Source organism: Ornithorhynchus anatinus, chromosome 2 (genome assembly GCF_004115215.2).
Source record: "Ornithorhynchus anatinus isolate Pmale09 chromosome 2, mOrnAna1.pri.v4, whole genome shotgun sequence".
NCBI classification, from domain to species: domain Eukaryota; kingdom Metazoa; phylum Chordata; class Mammalia; order Monotremata; family Ornithorhynchidae; genus Ornithorhynchus; species Ornithorhynchus anatinus.
In genome coordinates this window covers 120165100-120185633 of record NC_041729.1, presented here as the reverse complement: position 1 = coordinate 120185633, position 20534 = coordinate 120165100, and positions in this window count along the sequence as shown.

The following is a 20534-nucleotide window of genomic DNA, read 5'->3' as shown; positions in this document are numbered from 1 at the left end:
GATCTTGGTGTCTGCCTGTTGTGGGGACTGGAAGAGAAGCCCCAGATACCAGGAAGACAGGTGGATCTGAGAAGTCACGGGAGCAGGGAGGAGTCCTTTGTCAGCAAGCTTCCTGTAGCCATCCCCAGGAGGGGAGTAGTGACCTTTTGTCTTGAGGGAGAAACCTGGGCTCAGTCAAAGAGTAGTGGCAATGATAGGGGTACAGAGACTTGGGGATGACCTAGGATGACCCAAAACCTGAACTAGATGAATAGGAGAACTGGAGGATTTGGGACCAAACAGAGTTTGAAAAGGTCGAGTCACTTCTAAAATGACTCTTTTAGACAGAGCCCCCAGTAATGTCACCAAGGTAAAGGGGCAGTTGCTGTTGGGATGACAGACAAGGAATAAAGTGATACATTATCAAAGATATTCCTCATATTAATGATGAATTATGAAAATACTGATGTGGGCATTTTTATTTCACTGAAAAAACACTATATTAAGTGTTATGGGCTTTTCCATTAAGCATTTGGATACTTGTCCCAGGTCCACAGCACTTATGCAAATATCTTATACTATTTCTCCTTTCTGAATATATTTTAATTTATTCATTCAATCATATTTATTAATAATGAGCACTTACTATGTGCAGAGCACTATACTAAGCTCTTAATATCCATATTTTAATATCCATCTCCCCCTGTAGACAGCAACTCCTCATGGCCAGGGACTGCAGCTGTTAACTCTATTGTACTGCACTTTCCCAAGCTCTGCAAAGAGTAAACATTAAGTAAACACCATTGACTGATTGAAGCATATCACCAACTATACTGAAAATAGCATTTCTAAAGTAAATACTATTTTCCAAAGATATAAAACAAATATATTGGAGATGTATGTTTACTTTCCAAAGTGAAAACCAACTAAAATGGTTTAGTCATATATCAGCTATATAGTTTTGCTATATAACAAATGCTATAGAGTTATTAATTTCAGATAAAAAGTTTAATAGAATAATCTCTGTTTCTTGCTAAGTAAGAAATTCTTTATTGTGTCTAATTTATCTTCCCAAAAGCATTTTAAATTTTAAGATAATATCCCTAACACTAAAGTAGTTTTTTTTTATATAACGGCTGATAAAAGTGAAGTGCTGTAACTCTTGTGACCAATAAAAGGTCTTTCCAGATTGTAATCTACAGTCATTACATTTCCTAAATCACCAGTATGGCTTTCAGCCTCATTAAACTTAGTTTCAATAGTTCCAAAACCATCCTGGAATACTAATGCATAATCCTTCTGAATGTACACAATCTAAATATTATATTAACTTTTCCTCATCTTATGTTCTTAATGTTTCTTCAGAGCTATTCTAAGTATACTGGTCTATACTTTCCTTGTAAAAACAGACTGTGAACTTATTTTTATGTTGGGGGGGGGAAGGGGGAGTCAGTTACTAAACTGTTAGTACAGGTTAAATTCACTCTTTAAATTAAATTATTTTAAATTTAAATATTTTCAGATTAAATATCTATTTAAACCCCAAGGAGTCATTTTTTTCTGGAACAACACATAGCTTTAAATATGATAGCAATTCACCCATTCCAAGCAGCAGTAAACAGAAGTCTATGTTCTCCTACTAGACATTGAGCTTGTTTTAGGCAGGGATTGTCACTGTTTATTGTTTTATTGTATTTTCCCAAGTACTTAGTACAGTGGTCTGCACACAGTAAGCTCTTAATAAATAAGATTAAATGAATGAATGAACAAGCCTGGGAGAGCCTTCATCAAATATCAATTCCAAAGCAGATATTTGGGATGGAACACTACTTTCAAAACCTACTTTACAGTTATTATTACATCATAATGTCTATGAATACAAATATCCAAACAGATGTTTAAAAGCATCTTGGTCTAGTGGAAAGAGTATGGGCCTGGTAGTTGGAGGGCCTGGGTTCTAATCCCAGTTTACCACTTGTCTGCAGTGTGACCTTGGTCAAATCACTTAACTTCTATGTGCTTCAGTTAGGTTACCTGCAAAATGAGTATTAAAGCTGTGAGCCTCATGAGGGACGTAGAATGTGTCCAAGCTGGTTATCTTTTATCCACCCCAGTGCTCAGTACAGTCACCCCTCTTCCCCCTCCCCCTACGCTCCCCCCAACCAAACCCCCTCCTCCCACCCTCCCCCCTTCCCCACCTACACCCCATCCCTGTCCTCCTGTCCCGCCGCCACCCCTCCTCCCCCTCTCCCCGTCCAGGGCCCCGCCACCTCGTTCCCATCCAAACCCTCCCCTCCCCCCACTCTTTCCCCTCTCCCCTCATTGCACCCACAGCTACTGGGGTCAGCCTCCTTCGTAGGCTCCTCCTCCCCCTCCCATCCTCTAACTGTTGGGGTTCCTCAAGGGTCAGTTCTTGGCCCTCTCTGTTCTCCATCTACACTCACTCCCTCAGTGAACTCATTCGCTCTCACGGCTTCAACTACCACCTCTATGCAGATGACACACAGATCTACATCTCTGCCCCTGTCCTCTCCCACTCCCTTCAGGCTCGTACCTCCTCCTGCCTCCAACATGTCTCTACCTAGATGTCTGCCTGCCACCTAAAACTCAACATGGCCAAAACTGAGCTCCTCATCTTCCCTCCCAAGCCCTGTCCTCTTCCTGACTTCCCTATCACTGTGGATGGTACGACCATCCTTCCCATCTCTCAGGTCCGCAACCTCGGTGTCATCTTTGACTAGGTTCTCTCATTCACCCCACGCATTCAATCCATCACCAAAACCAGCCGGTCTCACCTTTATAATATTGCCAAGATCCGCCCTTTCCTCTCCACCCAAAAGGCTATCTTACTGTTACAGGCTCTCATAATATCCCGGCAGGATTATTGTGTCAGCCTTCTCTCTGATCTCCCTTCCTCCTGTCTCTCCCCACTCCAGTCTATTCTTCACTCCGCTGCCCGGCTCATCTTCTTGCAGAAACGTTCTGGGCATGTCACTCCCCTTCTTAAAAACCTCCAGTGGTTGATTATCCACCTCCACATGAAACAAAACCTTCTCACTCTAGGCTTCAAGGCTCTCCATCACCTTGCCCCCTCCTACCTCTCCTCCCTTCTCTCTTTCTACTCCCCACCCCGCATGCTCCTCCGCTCCTCTGCTGTCCATCTCCTCACCATCCCCCATTCTCCCCTATCCCGCCATCGACCCCTGGGCCACGTCCTTCCGATGTCCTGGAATGCCCTCCCTCTTCACCTCCGCCAAACTAATTCTCTTTCCCTCTTCAAAACCCTATTTAGAGCTCACCTCCTCCAAGAGGCCTTCCTAGACTGAGTTCACCCTTTTCCCTCTGCTCCCCCTCTACCCCCTCTTCACCTCCCCTCAGCTAAGCCCTCTTTTCCCCACTTTCCCTCTGCTTCTCCCCCTCTCCCTTCCCCTCCCCTCAGCACTGTACTCATTCACTCAACTGTATATATTTTCATTATCCTATTTATTTTGTTAATGAGATGTACATAACCTTGATTCTATTATTTTGTTAATGAGATGTACATCACCTTGATTCTATTTATTTGCTATTGTTTTAAGGAGATGTTCATCCCCTTGATTCTATTTATTGCTATTGTTCTTGTCTGCCTCCCCTGATTAGACTGTAAGCCCATCAATGGGCAGGGACTGTCTCTATCTGTTACCGATTTGTACATTCCAAGTGCTTAGTACAGTGCTCTGCACATGGTAAGCGCTCAGTAAATACTATTGAATGAATACAGTCCCTGGTACATAGTAAGCACTTAACAAATAATAAAAACTACAACAACAAAAAACCTCATTGTTCTCATATTCCAATGATTCTTTGTTCCATATACCTGCCCAAGAGATATTAAGTTGATGTTGATTTTCTAACAGCCTATAAGGTAAACCAGCAAACTGGGTCACCCAAAAAACTACTGGTGAACAAATGCTAGTGGCAAATATTTACTGCTTATCCATTAAAAAAAGTTTTAAGATAATTAAATTATAGATTGATTCTTTGTTTTCAAGAATTAAATCACATTGTCATGCTTTAACTCAGCTCTGTTTTTTATTTGATAACTCTAGTACTCTTCTTCTTGAGAGAAGCAGCATGGGTCAGTGGAAAGAGCATGTGCTTGGGAATTGGAGGTCATGGGTTCTAATCCCAGCTCTGTCACTTGTCAGCTCTGTGACTTTGGGTAAGTTACTTTACTTCTCTGTACCTCAGTTGCCTCATCTGTATAATGGGGATTAAGACTGTGGGCCCCATGAGGGACAACCTGATCACCCTGTATCCCCACCCCCAGCATTTAGAACAGTGCTTGGCACATAGTAAGGGCTTAATAAATGCCATCAATATTTATTATTATTTCCTCATTGACTCACAATCCCATAACCCCTTTTACAAACTTTCAACTCTATACTGAAATTACCAAGATCCCCCCTACCCACTCCCCAACCCCTGATGGGCTCACCTTCTTTATTCAGCAAATCAAAGCAATTAGGCATGAACTTCCTAAAGTTTCTTGAACATCCCCTCAACACTCTCCTGCTTCTTCCTCACCCTTATTCTGTTTCCCAAATGTTTCTCAAGAGGAGATCTCCCATCTACCCTGTATAAATCCCTCTTTTCTACTTATGCCTCTGGCCTAATTACTCTCACTTCCTAAAATCACTTGCTTCTAATCTATTCCCTTATTGCCATTTTCAACTTCTCTCCTCCAGCACTCTCAGCTCCTTGACTCCAAAGGAGCCAGAGTACAGGAGATGAAGTGGGGCAGAAGGGATGGAGATCCCTTCTCTCCTTCCCTGATTCTGTAATATTATCAGTTGAAACAAGAAAAACCAACTAGGCTGCTCCCACTTCATCCACTCTGTCCATTCATTAACTGCAGCCATGATATGTCTTCTCTCGAATTGGGATTCTGAACACTAGGCCATGGAATCGCATGGCCTACTGGGAAGAGCACAGGCCTGGGAGTCAGATAACCTGAGTTTTAATTCTGATTCCACCAGTTGTCTGCTATGACCTACAGCAAATCACTTAACTTCTTTGTGCCTCAGTTATCTCATCTGTAAAATGAGGATTAAGATTGTGAGCCATATAGGGGTATGGACTGTGTCCAACCTGATTATTTTGTATCTACCCCAGTACTTAGTACAGTGACTGGCAAATAGTAAGTGCTTAACAAATACCATTAAAAATGCTGCTTGGTAGGGAATTGCTCATGCAATAGCCATCTCATCTCAGTTTTCTTTCAGCTCTTAAACCACTGGAAATGTCCTTCAGCTAAAGCAGTACCTGGACTTGATAATAATAGTCATGATGGTATTTGTTAAGCACTTACTAGGTACCAAGCACTGTTCTAATTTCTGGGGTAGATACAAGATAATCAGGTTGGATACAGTCCCTGTCCCATTTGGGTGTCATAGTCTTAATCCCCATTTTATAGATGAGACAACTGAGGTACATAGAAGTGAAATGACTTGCCCAAGGTCACATAGCAGACAAGTGAGGGAGGTAGGATTAGAACCCATGACCTGTCACCTATGCCAATGTTCTATCCACTATGCCATGCTGCTTCTCACACTGGCAATGAAAGCTAATAGGCAGCTTCTAAGCTGTGAGCAGAGCTTTCTACTAAGAACTTGGGTAAGTACAATAAAACATACAATGAGCTTACAGTCTAGGAGGACACAAAAATTAATATAAATAAATTATGGAAATCAATCATTTATTGAGCACTTACTATATGCTTAAATGAGCATTAATCTATAAATCATATTTATTGAGCACTTGATATATGCAGAACACTGTAGTAAGCTCTTGAGAGAGTACAATACAAATAAATAAGCAGTCACTTTCTCTGCTTACAAGTTTACAGTCCAGAGGGGAGACAGACAGTGATATAAATAATTTATAATATATAATTTAAAGATGTGTACATAAGTTCTATGGGTTTGGGACTGGGATGAATAGCAAATGTCCATAGGTCACAAGATCGAAGGGAGAGCTGGCCAGGGCAAAGAGGGCTTAATTGGAAAAGGCCTTCTCAAAGAAGCTGTGATCTTAATAAGACTCTGAAGTTGGGAAGAAAGGTGATCTGGAATATGTGGAGCTGGAGGGAGTTTCAGACCAGAGGGAGGTTGTGGGAAAGGGGTTGAAATTGATGTAGGTAAGATCAGAGTACAGTAGCAAGCCGGTGTTAGAACAGCAAAGTGTACAGACTGGACTGTAGTAGGAGATCAGTGATATACAAGTGGGAGGGGATAAGTTGATTGAGTGCTTTAAAGTGTTTAATGTAGAGATGAATGGGCAACCTCTGGAGGTTCTTAAGTGGAGAAACATTAAAAAAAAATGATCTGGGCAACAGAGAGAAGCACGCCTGAAGTTGGGAGAGACAGGAAGCAGAGGATCAGTGAGGAGGCAGATGTAGTCAAGGTGGGTTAAAGAAGCAGCGTGGTTCAGTGGGAAGAGCATGGGTTTGGGAGTCAGAAGTCATGGGTTCAAATCCCTGCTCAGCCACTTGTCAGTTGTGTGACTTTGGGCAAATCACTTAATTTCTCTGGGCCTCAGTTACCCCATCTTTAAAATGGGGATGAAGGCTATGAGCCCCATGTGGGACAACTTGATCACCTTGTATCCTCCCCAGCGCTTAGAACAGTGCTTTGCACATAGTAAGCGCTTAACAAATGCCATTATTATTATTATTTTTAGGGTAAGTGATTGTAACAGCATAATAGTTTGAATGAAGAGGAAAGGGAGGATTTTAGCATTGTCGTGAAGGTAGAACTGACGGGATTTGGTGACAGATTGAATATATGGGTCATACGAGAAAGGTAAGTCAAGGATAATGCCCAAGTTATGGGCTTGTAAGATCCGGAAGATAGTAATATTGTTTTCAGTGATGGAAAAGAAAGGGGAAGGACAGAGTACTGGTGGAAAGAAAAGATGTTTAGTTTGAGGTGTCAGCACGACATACAGATAGAGATGTCCTGAAGGCAGGAGGAAATGTAAGACTACAAAGGAGAAGAGAATTCAAGCCTGGAGATGTAGATTTGGGAATCATATACATAGAGATGGTATGAGCCATGAGAACTAATGAGTTTTCCAAGGAAGTGGGTGTATATGGAAAATGGAAAGGGACTCAGAACCGAGTCTTGAAGGACTCCCACAATTAGGGGATGGGGGGGTCCAAATGAGGAGCCTGTGAGAGACCCAGCAGATAAGCAGCCAGTGTGATAGGAGGAAAACCGAGAGAGGACAAGATCAGTGAAGCCAAGGTTAGCTGATGTAACCCTCAATATTTCCCAATTTGCCTGCTTCATTCCTTCTAAACCAACTGTGCCTTGCTCTCCTCAAGAACCCCACTGTCACCTATCCACTTCCACATCAAAGATAATTTTTTACCATGAATTAAAGCAGTCAACCTCCTTGCCCCCTCCTATGCTGTCTTTTGCTGTCAAGTCGTCTCTGACCCATAGCGACGCCATGGACACATCACTTCCAGAACACCTCACCTCCATCTGCAATCATTCTGGTAGTGTATCCATAGAGTTTTCTTGGTAAAAATCGGAAGTGGTTTACCATTGCCTCCTTCCACGCAGTCAACTTTAGTTTCTGACCTCGACTCTCTCCTATGCCGCTGCTGCCCAGCACAGGTGAGTTTTGACTTGTAACAGATTGCCTTACACTTGGCCACTGCCTATGCTAGGAATAGAATGGGTATTCCTCTGCTTGATTCTCCCTCCTGTAGTCTGTGAACCCGTTGTTGGGTAGGGATTGTTTCTGTTGTCAAATTGTACTTTCCAAGCGCTTAGTACAGTGAGAGCACACTGTGTGTTTCTGCACACAGTAAGCACTCAATAAATATGATTGAATGAATGAATAGTTGAGACTGGTAGAGTACTAGGAACTCTCCAGGTGTGACTCTGAGAGGGGCCTCCTATCTTACCTAGATAATTTCCTACTACAACCCAGCACAATCACTTTGCTCCTCTAACACCAACCTATTCACTGTACCTCAGTCTCACCTAACTTCCCACTGAGACCTCACCCATATTCAATCAGTAGTATTCATTCATTCATTCAATAGTATTTATTGAGTGCTTACTATGTGCAGAGCACTGTACTAAGCGCTTGGAATGAACAAGTCGGCAACAGATAGAGACAGTCCCTGCCGTTTGACGGGCTTACAGTCTAATCGGGGGAGACGGACAGACAAGAACAATGGCAATAAATAGAGTCAAGGGGAAGAACATCTCGTAAAAACAATGGCAACTAAATAGAATCAAGGCAATGTACAATTCATTAACAAAATAAATAGGGTAATGGAAATATATACGGAGCACTTACGATGTGCAGAGCACTGTACGAAGCGCTTGGAATGTACAATTCGGCAACAGATAGAGACAATCCCTGCCCATTGACGGGCTTACCCCACATCCTGCCTCTGGCCTAGAACTAATAATAATAATAATAATGTTGGTATTTGTTAAGCACTTACTATGTGCAGAGCACTGTTCTAAGCGCTGGGGTAGACACAGGGGAATCAGGTTGTCCCACGTAGGGCTCACAGTCTTCATCCCCATTTTACAGGTGAGGTAGCTGAGGCACAGAGAAGTGAAGTGACTTGCCCAAGGTCACACAGCAGACAAGTGGCAGAGCTGGGATTCAAACTCATGACCTCTGACTCCAAAGCCCGTGCTCTTTCCACTGAGCCATGCTGCTTCTCTAGAACTCCCTCCCCCTTCATATCCAACACACCATCACTCTCCCCACCTTCAAAGCTTTTATCCTAAAAGAGGCCAACCCCAATTAAGCCCTCATTTCCCCTACTTTCACTTTTATGGTATGCTTGCACTTGGATATTTATGTTTTATTCACCCCACCTGCAGTCCCAAGCACTTATGTACATATCTGTAATTTATTTCAATGTCTGTTTCCTATCTTTTATCAATCATTATCTTCATCAATGGTATTTGTGGAGCACTTACTGCATGCAACAGAGTTAGTAGATATGTTCCCTGTCCACAATGAGCTTAAGTCTATAGGAAGAGACAGACATTAATATAAATAAATGTATAATATACAATGTATATATATGTCCATAAGCATAGATGAAAGTCCCTGACACCTAACCGAGCTCTTCCTTTCAACTAAATGCTTAGCACAGTGCTCTGCACATGGTAAGTGCTCAATCCATACCACTGAATGATTGATTCAAAACTTTTTTTGTCTGGAAGCCATCTTGAGATGGTCTATTTAGGGCACTATCTTCATAATGTCCCCAGCAACACACATACTGGTATGATTTTGATAATATCTGCTCTGGGGGATAGGATGGGGGCTGCTGCAGCTCCAGCCCCACCAGATGCCACATGGTGACAGAGCAATTTGTATTTGTGAATTTGCATTAAACTTGACTAAACTTTTCTTAAGGCAAGTTCATTTTTAAAACCATAAATAATTCCTTTTGCAGTCATATAGGAAAAATCCAAGAACGTTTTTATCTCAAAATAGAACAAATGTCATTGTTTTTCTTTGATCATGTTTTAATGTGCTTCAAGAGTGTTCCCTCCCAAAATATTACAACTGAATGTTATCTAGGTTAGAGAATCAGAATTTCTGTCATAGTAGAGATTTTGCCATTTTTCAGCAAATGCCTTTAGGTCTCACTGCATCAACTATCTTTGAGAACATTATTAAGTGTATGCTTGATTTATTGTCAAATGCAGTGTGCTTCAATTTCATTTTAGTTCACTCGGATTTTAACAGCATTTAGCAATGATGAAAGCTATTGCAGAAGTTGACAAGTGTTGTTGTAAATATTAAATGAGACTGCCATTTCTGTAGGAATGCATTATTTGAAGTCATTATGAATCAAAGTCTTACCCCAGGATCATAGTAATTTTTGACATACCAGTCTAGAATTTAGTAAAACAAGCAAACCCAGTCAGTTATTCTTCAAGGTAAAAGTAAAAAATAAAATAAAATCAAGACCAAAAAATGCTATTTTTTCACATTTCCTGTACCTTTCAAAACCTTCACTGAAGAGCAAAATCACTAAAATATTGCCTAATGATTTATACAATTCTTGTCTTCTGCTAAAATGTCCTTGAGAAGCGGCAAAGCTTAGAGAAAAGAGCATGGGCCTGGGAATGAGCAGATCTGGGGTCAGTTGCACATGGGGCTGAAAGTCTAAAGAGGAGAGTGATCAAGTATTCAATCCCCAATTTACTAGTGAGTATGAGCTCGTTGTGATGTAGGGAAAGTCTCTATATGTTGCAGAACTGTACTTTCCAAGTGCTTAGTACAGTGCTCTGCATACAGTAAGCACTCGATAAATACGACTGAATGAATTGAATGAATAGATAAAGTGAAGAAACTGACACAGAGAAATCATACATAAGACATGTGGCAGAGCTGGGAGTAGAACCCAGGTCCTCTGACTCCCAGGCCCACACTTTTTCCAATAGGCAACACTCTTTCTCAGATATGCACTAGCAAAACTCTTCTAATAGTTTTTCACAAAAGGAGAGTTTTCTCTCAAGAATCCTGCTGAGTCCAAAGTGTCTTTTGTCAGACTGAATTATTCAGATTACTCAAACTGCTGTACAGCACTTCATTTTCTGTGAATGTAAATAGCCTGTGAGTCCTATTACTAAAAATATTTCATTATACATTTTGGAGCAAGGAAATTATCAACAATGTCATCATCATGGGTATTTACTGAGCACCTGCTGTGTTCCAGGCACTGTTGATATCACATTAAGATGTTTGAATAGTAAATACTAAATATAGGAGTTCAAAGAGAAGCTATAATTAAAGGGTAAAAGTTGTATTCAGAACTACTGATATTCTTACGGCTTCACAACTAAAGCAGTGTGCTGTCAACCATAGTCACATTTAATTTTTCTAGTGAACCTAATTTTTGGATTGAACCACTTGCCCCATGAATAAAATAATTCTCATGAAAAGGTTATGAGATATATCCCATCACAGCCCTGCTATGCTATTAAATCTCTATATTCTTTTTTCTCATCAGTGGTACTTACTGAACCCTCATTCTGTGCTGAACACTGCACTAAGCATAAGGGAGTGTATAATAGAATAAGTAGTCATGATTGCTCTCCTCGAAGAGTTTACAATCTATTTTACCATCTTGCCACCAAGCAAACCTGCCTACCACCCTCCCCAGTCTCACCCTCCTACATAATTTTTCCTCCTACTAGACACTGAATATGAAGTTTCCCTGTTTTTTGCAAAACCATTTTTTCTATCCTCCTTCAAAATTCTAAAAGCCAATCTCTTGAGAAACCATCCCTGACTGACTTTATCTCTCGTCACTATAAAAAATGTATTGAAGACTTTATTTTTATTCTGTCAAGTATACTTGAATCTGCTTGTGGTCTAGTTGATGGGCAGGAGGGCGGTGGCAGGAGAGAGGGAGTTGTGTTGTATTTTCCCAGGTAGATTTTTCTATTTTTTTGTTTTACTGGAGTCCTGTAGTGAGATAGCACAGGAAAAACAACACATTCTGATACTTTGCTTTGACTTATTTACAACTTTCCACTACATATTTCCTGCTACTCATCCTTTTGGGTTGTCATCATTTAAAAATTCTCACCTCTTCGAAGTCATGTCCAGACTCTTCTAGTTGCAGAATGTGAGTTCAGGAAATAACATTTTATTTAAAAACCAAATAGATGCTTTGAACTTAAAGCAAGCCCCATCAGAGAGTGGGAAAGGGGTGGACCAGTATCTGGAACAAGTCATTTCAGATCCCATTTCTGTAGGATTCTATTCTGGAATTCTATTTACTTCTCAAATGTTTTCTGGAGTGTTATAGGCCTTATTCAGTTGTAATAGATATGGGATTTGTTTTCAAAAAGGGTTTTATTAGGAGGAAAAACTGGGCCTGTATCTTAATTGTACAGGTCTCAGATAAAATCTTACACATTCCAGTCTGCTATTTTGTACTTAACCAGAGGTTTACTTCATTTTAGCAATTGTTAAGCAAAGCATTGTGAATATATCAATAGCCATACAGAGGTTCTGAATTCCTAAGCATCACAAAGGAGAGGCAGGCTGCTAAGCACAGCCACCTTTGCTTTAAGACTTGTCAGGAGAAATGATACTGCCAGTATATATTCACCTTTCTCACGTTAATGATGCTTGCAGAGTTGAATACAGTATAAGCCACAGTGATAGAAGGTGCTGCATTTCCATAAGGGCTTAATGGACATTGACAATACTGCTAAGATATAATCATTGTTACCTGGTAACCATTGCCTGAAGAAAGACTTTATTAAGATTTACAAAGATAGATACTTTAAGTTAATGGCAAGAGTTTGCCAGAAAGAATGGCAAAGTATAAAAGATTATCCTTATAGCTATATAAGTAACCTTCATTCTAACTTATGTGATTAACGTGAAACACCAAAACCGAATTTCTGCAGCCTTTGTCATGAGATAGAGCAGTAAAACACAGCCAATCATCAGGGCAGAATATGAAAAGCACATGATTAGGCCAAGATCCTCACTAGGGTGATAGAGTGATGCTCCACAACCTTTTGAACATCCAAAACAATTATTTCTTGCAGTAACAATGCTCATCAGAGCTGTATACTCATTCCATGTAATTCAGAATCTGCCTCTCAACTCAGGAATCTCCTCCCTCTTGTACAAATAATACAAAATCAAAAAGGTTTTTCCATTTCACCCATAGAATTAAGGCTCTAAAAGTCTTTGGTTAAACTAAGATAAATTGTAATATAGGTAGCCCAACACAGTGGCCATTTTAATAATAATAATGATAATAATAATGATGGCATTTGTTAAGCACTTACTATGTGCAAAGCACTCTTCTAAACACTGGGGGGGGGTACAAGGTGATCAGTCCCATGTGGGGCTCTCAGTCTTAATACCCATTTTATAGAGGAGGTAACAGACACAGATAAGTAAAGTGACTTGCCCAAAGTCACACAGCTAACAAGTGGCAGAGCCAGGATTAGAACCCATGACCTCTTACTCCCAAACCCATGCTCTTTCCACTGAGCCATGGCAACAGTTGGTTAGATCGATTCACAGATTCTTATAAAGTGCAGAGAAATGGTGGCTACAAGAGATGAAAACTGTCTTCAGATCCATCTTCTTAGCCACCAGGTTAAGCACAGACATTTAGTCTTGAGAATCATCTAAGCATTTAGACATAACAATAATAATGACATTTGTTAAGTACTTTCTATGTGTCAAAAACTGTTGTAAGTTCTGGGATACAAGGTAATCAGGTTTACCCACATGGGGCTCACAGTCTTAATCCCCATTTTATAGATGAGGGAACTGAGGTCCAGAGAAGTGAAGTGACTTGCCCAAAGTCACACAGCTGACAAGTGGCAGACCAGGGATTAGAACCCACAACCTCTGACTCCCAAGCCCGGGCTTTTTCCACTAAGCTACACTGGTGTGCTCTTCACAGAATATGGGCTGAATAAATGTTATTGATTTATTGATAACCTGGTGCAAGCTGATATATCACTTTGGTTTTCTTTAGATTTATCAGCCCATAACCCTGGATAGCACCTTCTAAAGGTGGGCTTCTCCCTCTCCACTGATTATTTCTCAGGGCAGGTAATGAAAAAGTAGTAATCCAATGCATACTGTCAAAATGACTCCCATAAAGTTGGTTTGAAACAGAATGTAAATATATTTTGCAGTGGCTCTGCCTTTGAATTGCATTTATAACCCTTCTGACACTACACAGCCTTATGACACATTCTACAAAGGCATAACCAAGAACATTAGGTCCAGAAAAGTACTACTTCTTTCACCCCTAAGTGGAATGGAGTAGGTTATTGGTTCAGGAATCTCTTCCGGTCCCTGAAAATCTGACACAAACTCTGGACAAGCTTTGGCCTAGTGAAAAGAATATGAATGAAGAAGTCAGAGGACTTCATTTTGTTCAGGGAGCAAGTCCGCCAGTTCTGTTATGCTGTACTTGCCCAAGAGTTTAATACAGAGCTCTGCACACAGTAAGTGCTCAATAAATATGATTGATTGATTGATTGACCTCCGTTCTAATTCAAGCTCAATTCAAGAAGCAGCCTGGCCCAGTGGAAAGAGCATGGTCCTGGAAGTCAGAAGGACCTAGATTCTGATTCTTGCTCAACCATTTGTCTGCTGTTTGACACTGGGCAAGTCATTTAACTTTTCTTTGCTTCAGCTACCTCATCTGTAAAATGGGGGTGGAGGCTGTGAACCCTCTGTAGGACACGGACTGTGTCCAATATGATTAGTTTGTATGTCCCCAGTGCCTAGTAAAGTACCTGGAACAAATTAAGCACTTCAAGTTCCATTAAAAAAAAATATCTGCCATTTGCCTGCCGTTTGACCTTGGGCAAATCACTTAACTTCTTGGTGTAAAATGGGCTTTAAGTACTTGTTCTCCCATGTGGAACAGGAACTGTGCCTAGCATGATTATACTGTTTCTACCACAGTGCGTGGCACAAAGTGAGTACTAAACAAGTACCACAGTTAATTCTTCATTGTGGCTCTCTTAATCTCAGCCTAGGTGGGGATTAGGCAGGAAAAAAGTGACTTATAGAGCTCAGCCAATAAGTCAGGGTGATGTATTTTGGGTAGGCTGCATCGTGGACTAAAATACTAAGGAATAACAGCTGTATTTCTGGGTACATGTGTGTGAGTGAGTGAGTCTATCATGGGTTGGTGGTAATCGGGGATATGAGTCCAGAAAAAAAAGTAATCCTTCCTCTTATAATACCAAATAAATATGAGGAAGGAGGTCACATAATAGTTTTGACAATAAAATTTGGCTAGCAAAGAAGCTAATCAAACCCATTTTTTTATACCTTCAAGGAGAATATCTCCTTTGGGAACTCATAGTTTTGTCATTTTTCAGTTTTTGTTGGTTTAGGAGTAACTGATATTTTCAAAACCCAGTTAGACCAAAAAGTAATAATAATGACAAATTTATGAACTGAAAATTGGTGTGCTGAAATGAATTGTAATTATGTCACTTAAGAGTTGAACCCTGTCAGCTAAATCCTTCTGACCTAAAGTACAAGATAGAAAAAGCACCCACATATCCACATATATTCATTAATCACTGGTATTTGCTTATTATTATTAATAATAACATTTGTTAGGCACTGTGCTCATTTGTATATATTTTTATTACCCTATTTATTTTGTTAATGAAGTGTACATCCCCTTGACTCTATTTACTGCGATTAAATTGTCTTGTTTTTGACTGTCTCCCCCGATTAGACTGTAAACCCATCAGTGGGCAGGGATTGTCTCTATCTGTTGCTGAATTGTACATTCCAAAAGCTTAGTACAGTGCTCTGCACATACTAAGTGCTCAATAAATCTACTGAATTAAGCACTTTCTATGTGCCAAGCACTGTTGTAAGTGCTAGAATAGATAAAAGGTAATCAGGTTGTCCAACATGGGGCTCACAGTCTTAATCCCCATTTTACAGATGAGGTAACTGAACTTGCCCAGTCATAGAGCTGACAAGTGGCAGTGGCGGGATTAGAACCCAAGACCTCTGACTCACAAGCCTGTTGCTCTTTCCATTAAGCCCCACTGCTTATTGTGTGTAGAACTGTACTAAGCACTTGAGTAAAATACAGTAAAGTTCCCTGCCCAAAACAATCTCAACAGTCTTTCAAAAATGTGCACAGCAACCTCAGTCAGTTATATACGAGTGTGGCAAAATTGGTAACAAAATTTGGGAGGGATGCAAGATTAACAGTTCATGAGATGAGCACAAGTTTTATTTTTCATTCTAAAAAATATCTGAAGGAGCAGCTGTATATTATAGCCCGAGATAATCACAAGGCTGTGGATTACAATAGGGTTTTGCTTCATCTCTTTCTAATGAAGGTCTCAATCTAAAGCATATCTGTTTGATTTCATCTGAAGAGAAATATAGAGCCTCCTACCCCTTAAGTATCTTCACCCTGTGCCTTGTGACCAACCAGGAGTCACAAGAGTGGACCAATAAAGAATGAAATCTTTAAAGTTAAATTCCTCCCTAATAGGAATTCACAATAAAATGTCATCACCCCTACTGGCTCTTGTTAATCATTTTAGCCAGGAGGAGTGAATGAAAGTGTCAGAGAAAGTAAACTATGCTTTCAGTCCTGCATGTTTGCCTTAAAGTACCTATCCTGCGTCTTTCCTGTGAATAATTAATTTCACAGCCTTTTCACCATATTTTCAGGAACCTTGGGGTAGAACCCAAATGGACAAAAAAGAAGACAGAAAGCTATAGAAGGAGAAATAGAGAAAGCAGGGAGAGAGAAGAAGGGGAGCATGAGATGGAGAGAGATAGTTGTTTAAGAAGAGATAGGGTGAAAACTTTAGAGGTGAGCAAAAAGAGGACAGAGAAGAGAATGTGTTGGGGTTAGAGTGATAGATTATTCATGCATACACAGGCTGATATGCTCACCAAGTTTTCAGTACAGCATCCTCAGGCAGCCAGTCAGTCAGTCATATTTATTGATCACTTACTGTGTGGAGAACACTGTACTAAGTGCTTGGAAGAGTACAGTATAACAATATAACAGACATATTCCCTGTCCACAATGATCTTACAGTATAGAGGGGGAGACAGATATTAATATAAATAAAATTATAAATAGGTACATAAGTGCTGCGGGACTGGAAGGGGAGATGAATAAAGGAAGCAAGTCAAGGCAATGCAGAAGGGAGTGGGAGAGGAGGAATGGGGGGTTTAGTCAGGGAAGGCCTTTTGGAGGAGATGTGCTTTCAATAAGGCTTTGAAGGTGGGTAGAGTAATTGTCTGTTGGATATGAACAGGTAGGACTTTCCAGGCCAGAGGCAGGGCATAAAGGGACAAGGTGATTGAATGTTTTAAAGCTGATGGTAAGGCATTTCTGTTTAATACAGAGGTGGACTGATAACCACTGGAGGTTCTTGAGGAATGGGGAAATATGGACTGGATGTTTTTGTAGAAAGATGATCAAGCAGCAGAAGGAAGTATGGACTTACCAGAAATGAAAGTTTAAATTAAATTAAAATTAAATTAAAATATCCTTTAGAATGTGAGCTCACTGTGGGCAAGGACTGTGTCTGCCAACTCTGCTTTACTGCATTCTACCAAGTGTTTAGTACAGTACACAGCAAGCAATCAATAAATACCACTGATGGATTGATTAAATAGTTCTGAATGTAACCTAATTATCAAAAATTCTAGTCCCCAAAACAAGACACTGGAATTAATTGTCCCATTAGAACAAGCTTGAAAGTGAAAGCAGCATGACCTAGAGGAAAGAGCATGAGTCAGGGACTAATTCTAATTCTGACTCCACCACTTGTCTGCCTTGGGCAAGTCACTTAACTTCTCCATGATTCACTTACCTTATAGGTAAAATTGGAATTGAGACTGTGAATCCCAATTCTGCCACTTGTCTACTGTGTGACCTTGGGCAAGTCACTTCACTTCTCTGTGCCTCGGTTATCTCCTCTGTAAAATCGGGATTGAGACTGTGAGCTCCACTAGGGATAGGAACTTTGTCCAATCCAATTTGCTCTGTATTCACCCCAGTTCTAAGTACAGTGCCTGGCACATAGTAAGTGTTTAACAAATACCATAATTACTTTCATTATTATGTAGGACAAAGACTGGGTCCAACTGATTATCTTCTATATATCCCAGTGTTTAGAACTGTACTTGGCACAGAATAAGTGATTAACAAATGTTAATTTTAAAAAAGGAGGTCACACGTGTAAGGTGGGAAGTGAGAGAAATAGATTGAGAGAGAGAAAGATAGACAGAGCCATGTGGTCCGGTAGATAGAGCACAAGTCTGGAACTCAGAAGGACCTAGATTGTGAGCCCAGCTTGTCTACTGTGTGACCTTGGGCAAGTCATTTAACTTTTTTGTGACTTGGTGACCTCATCTGTAAAATGGAAATTAAGACTGTGAACTCCATGTGGGACCTAGACAGTGTCCATCCTGATTTATTGTATAATAATGATGGCATTTGTTAAGCACTTACTATGTGCAAAGCACTGTTCTAAGTGCTGGAGAAGATACAAGGTGGATCAGGTTGTCCCACTTGGGGCTCACAGTAATAATCCCCATTTTACAGATGAGGTAACTGAGGCACAGAGAAGTTAAGTGACTTGCCCAAAGTCACAGAGCTGATAAGTGGCTGAGTCGGGATTTGAACCCATGACCTCTGACTCCCAAGCCCGTGCTCCTTCCACTGAGCCATGCTGCTTCTCTATTGTATCTACCCCAGCGTTTAGTACAGTGCCTGGCACATAATAAGAACTTGACAGATACTGTTAAAAAGATGGGGGAGTGGAATAAAACATTTGCCCCATATTTGAAGATGACACCTCAGTGTGACTTTAAGATGCTTGGACAAACATTGTCCACTCAGTATGACTGAGAGGTCAGTGTTTGCTCAAGTATCTCATTCATACTCTGCACACACAAAGGTTGTCCCCGCTGTGCTGACAAAATTGATGTTTATTGCACCTGGCAGTGTTTTTGCTTTAATCTGTTTTACAATCCTCTCCAAGTTTCTCTTAAAAAAAAACAAAACCAAAAAAAAAACCTGCTCCTTTCTTGATTGTGGCATTCCACACTCATCCTCATCTTTCTGCCACAGTTGTCTCACACTTTTCAGCAAAGTTAAAATATTTTCCAAGGCTGTGTTCTACTGCATCCATAAATGTTTCCTCTGTTCTCTTATTGTCTGGCAACTCATTTCAGGGTTATCATAGAGTAATTACTTGGGTACCCCACTGCCAGAATTTCTACTCCTTATAAGTTCCTACCCACCACAATCCAAGCACAGTAAAATAGCCAAAATTTGAAAGTATCCAGTCTGATGCTGGAAGTATGGTCACTTGAGAAAATAAATTAATTTTGGTAAATATTGGAAGACCTAGAGTTGAAGGCAAATTTTTTTCTGGATGGGAAAGTGGTGAAAAATGCTACCCCAGATATGAAATCAACCCCATTGCCCCTACTCTCTACCCCCTTCCCCTCCTCACAGCACTTGTGTGTATTTGTACATATTTATTACTCTATTTTACTGATAGGATTGATTAACTGAACAGAACACAGCAGTGGAGATTCTCCAGCAGCCCTACTCCTGGTCATCCCCCCATGGGGCCACAGGGTAGGCTATGTTAGCAGCTTAAATCCAGTGTTGGAAAAGGGGCTCTCAGAGGTGTGCAAGGAGGCCATAGGCCAGGGAGAAAAGGAAGGCTCAGATACAACATGCTTTATCTTTGCTAGAGAATAATCAACTCACTGTTACAAGCATTGGAACCTGGAAAGGGCTCCCTAAAGTACTAAATACTATTAATAGCACCCAGGATCAGGTTCTATAATGTTAACTAAAGAGCAGCTCCACTAACTGTGCCATTAGAATTAAGAATAATTAGCTCCAACCAGGTGCACTACAGTTTATTTTTCCTTTTAATTTTTGAACATGCATCAAGGGACCTGAGAGATGACGCATTTACTGAGGTAAACGGATTTGAAAAAAATACGGGATATTCATCCGTAATGATACAGTTGTTTTGCTTATACCCAGAAACAGTCACTGCAAATTCTATCTTCCATGGCAACACAGTTTAGGAACATTGTGACTAACCTCATTTCGAGCAAGAACCCAAGCCCAAGGCACCGCATGCTTTTGGAAATGAATCAGCTTATTCAGCTAATGCAACTCCACCCAAGAATGAAATATGTCTTCAGATAAAGCAAGATATGATAGTGTGAATGTGTCCAAACATGAATTACTAAAGATGAAAGCCAAACCAATGTGCTTTTATTCTATTTATTGTCTTGATTTATTAAGAAGCTTATTCCTTTTCTTTATCTGGCGTCCATTCCTGTTTCATTCTCCATATCTCAAAATCACATAAGCAATGTTATCCATGTCTTTATAATAAAGTTACATATTGACTATCAAGTGGGAAGACAAAAATGCACAGCAATGAAGAGTACAGTTCTGTTTTCTATAGTCTCTCCCAAACAAATGTATGAATTTATTGATGCTATGCCAGAAATACAAGAAATGTCACAATCCTCAAGTTAAAGAAATAGGGAAATACCAAATTAAGACAAAAACCTTTTTTTCCACCTATATTTTGAGATGACAAGGACAGTCCTTGAAACAGAAAATCTATTATTTCACACTATTCAAAAGCCTAACAGAAACAAGAAATCTTCATGAGAGTAGTTAAGGTGAATAGAGACCATAGCATTGCTTGGTGAAAATCTTGAACATTAAGGGAATCATGATCAATAGCCTCCTTAATTACAGGGACTGCTCCTTGTAAGTGTCCTAGTTAGTGATCAGCAGCACATCATGGCTTGTTTTCATGGAGAAAGTAAAGCAGAGAAGCAGTTATCAGTATAGGCGTCACATGAAACAGGCAAGTGGAAATTAAGAGGACTAAATTCAGGGCATCTTCTTGCTTCCTCTCAGGCACACCCTAAGTGGAATGCTTTGTGATGGCTTCATCGGTCAC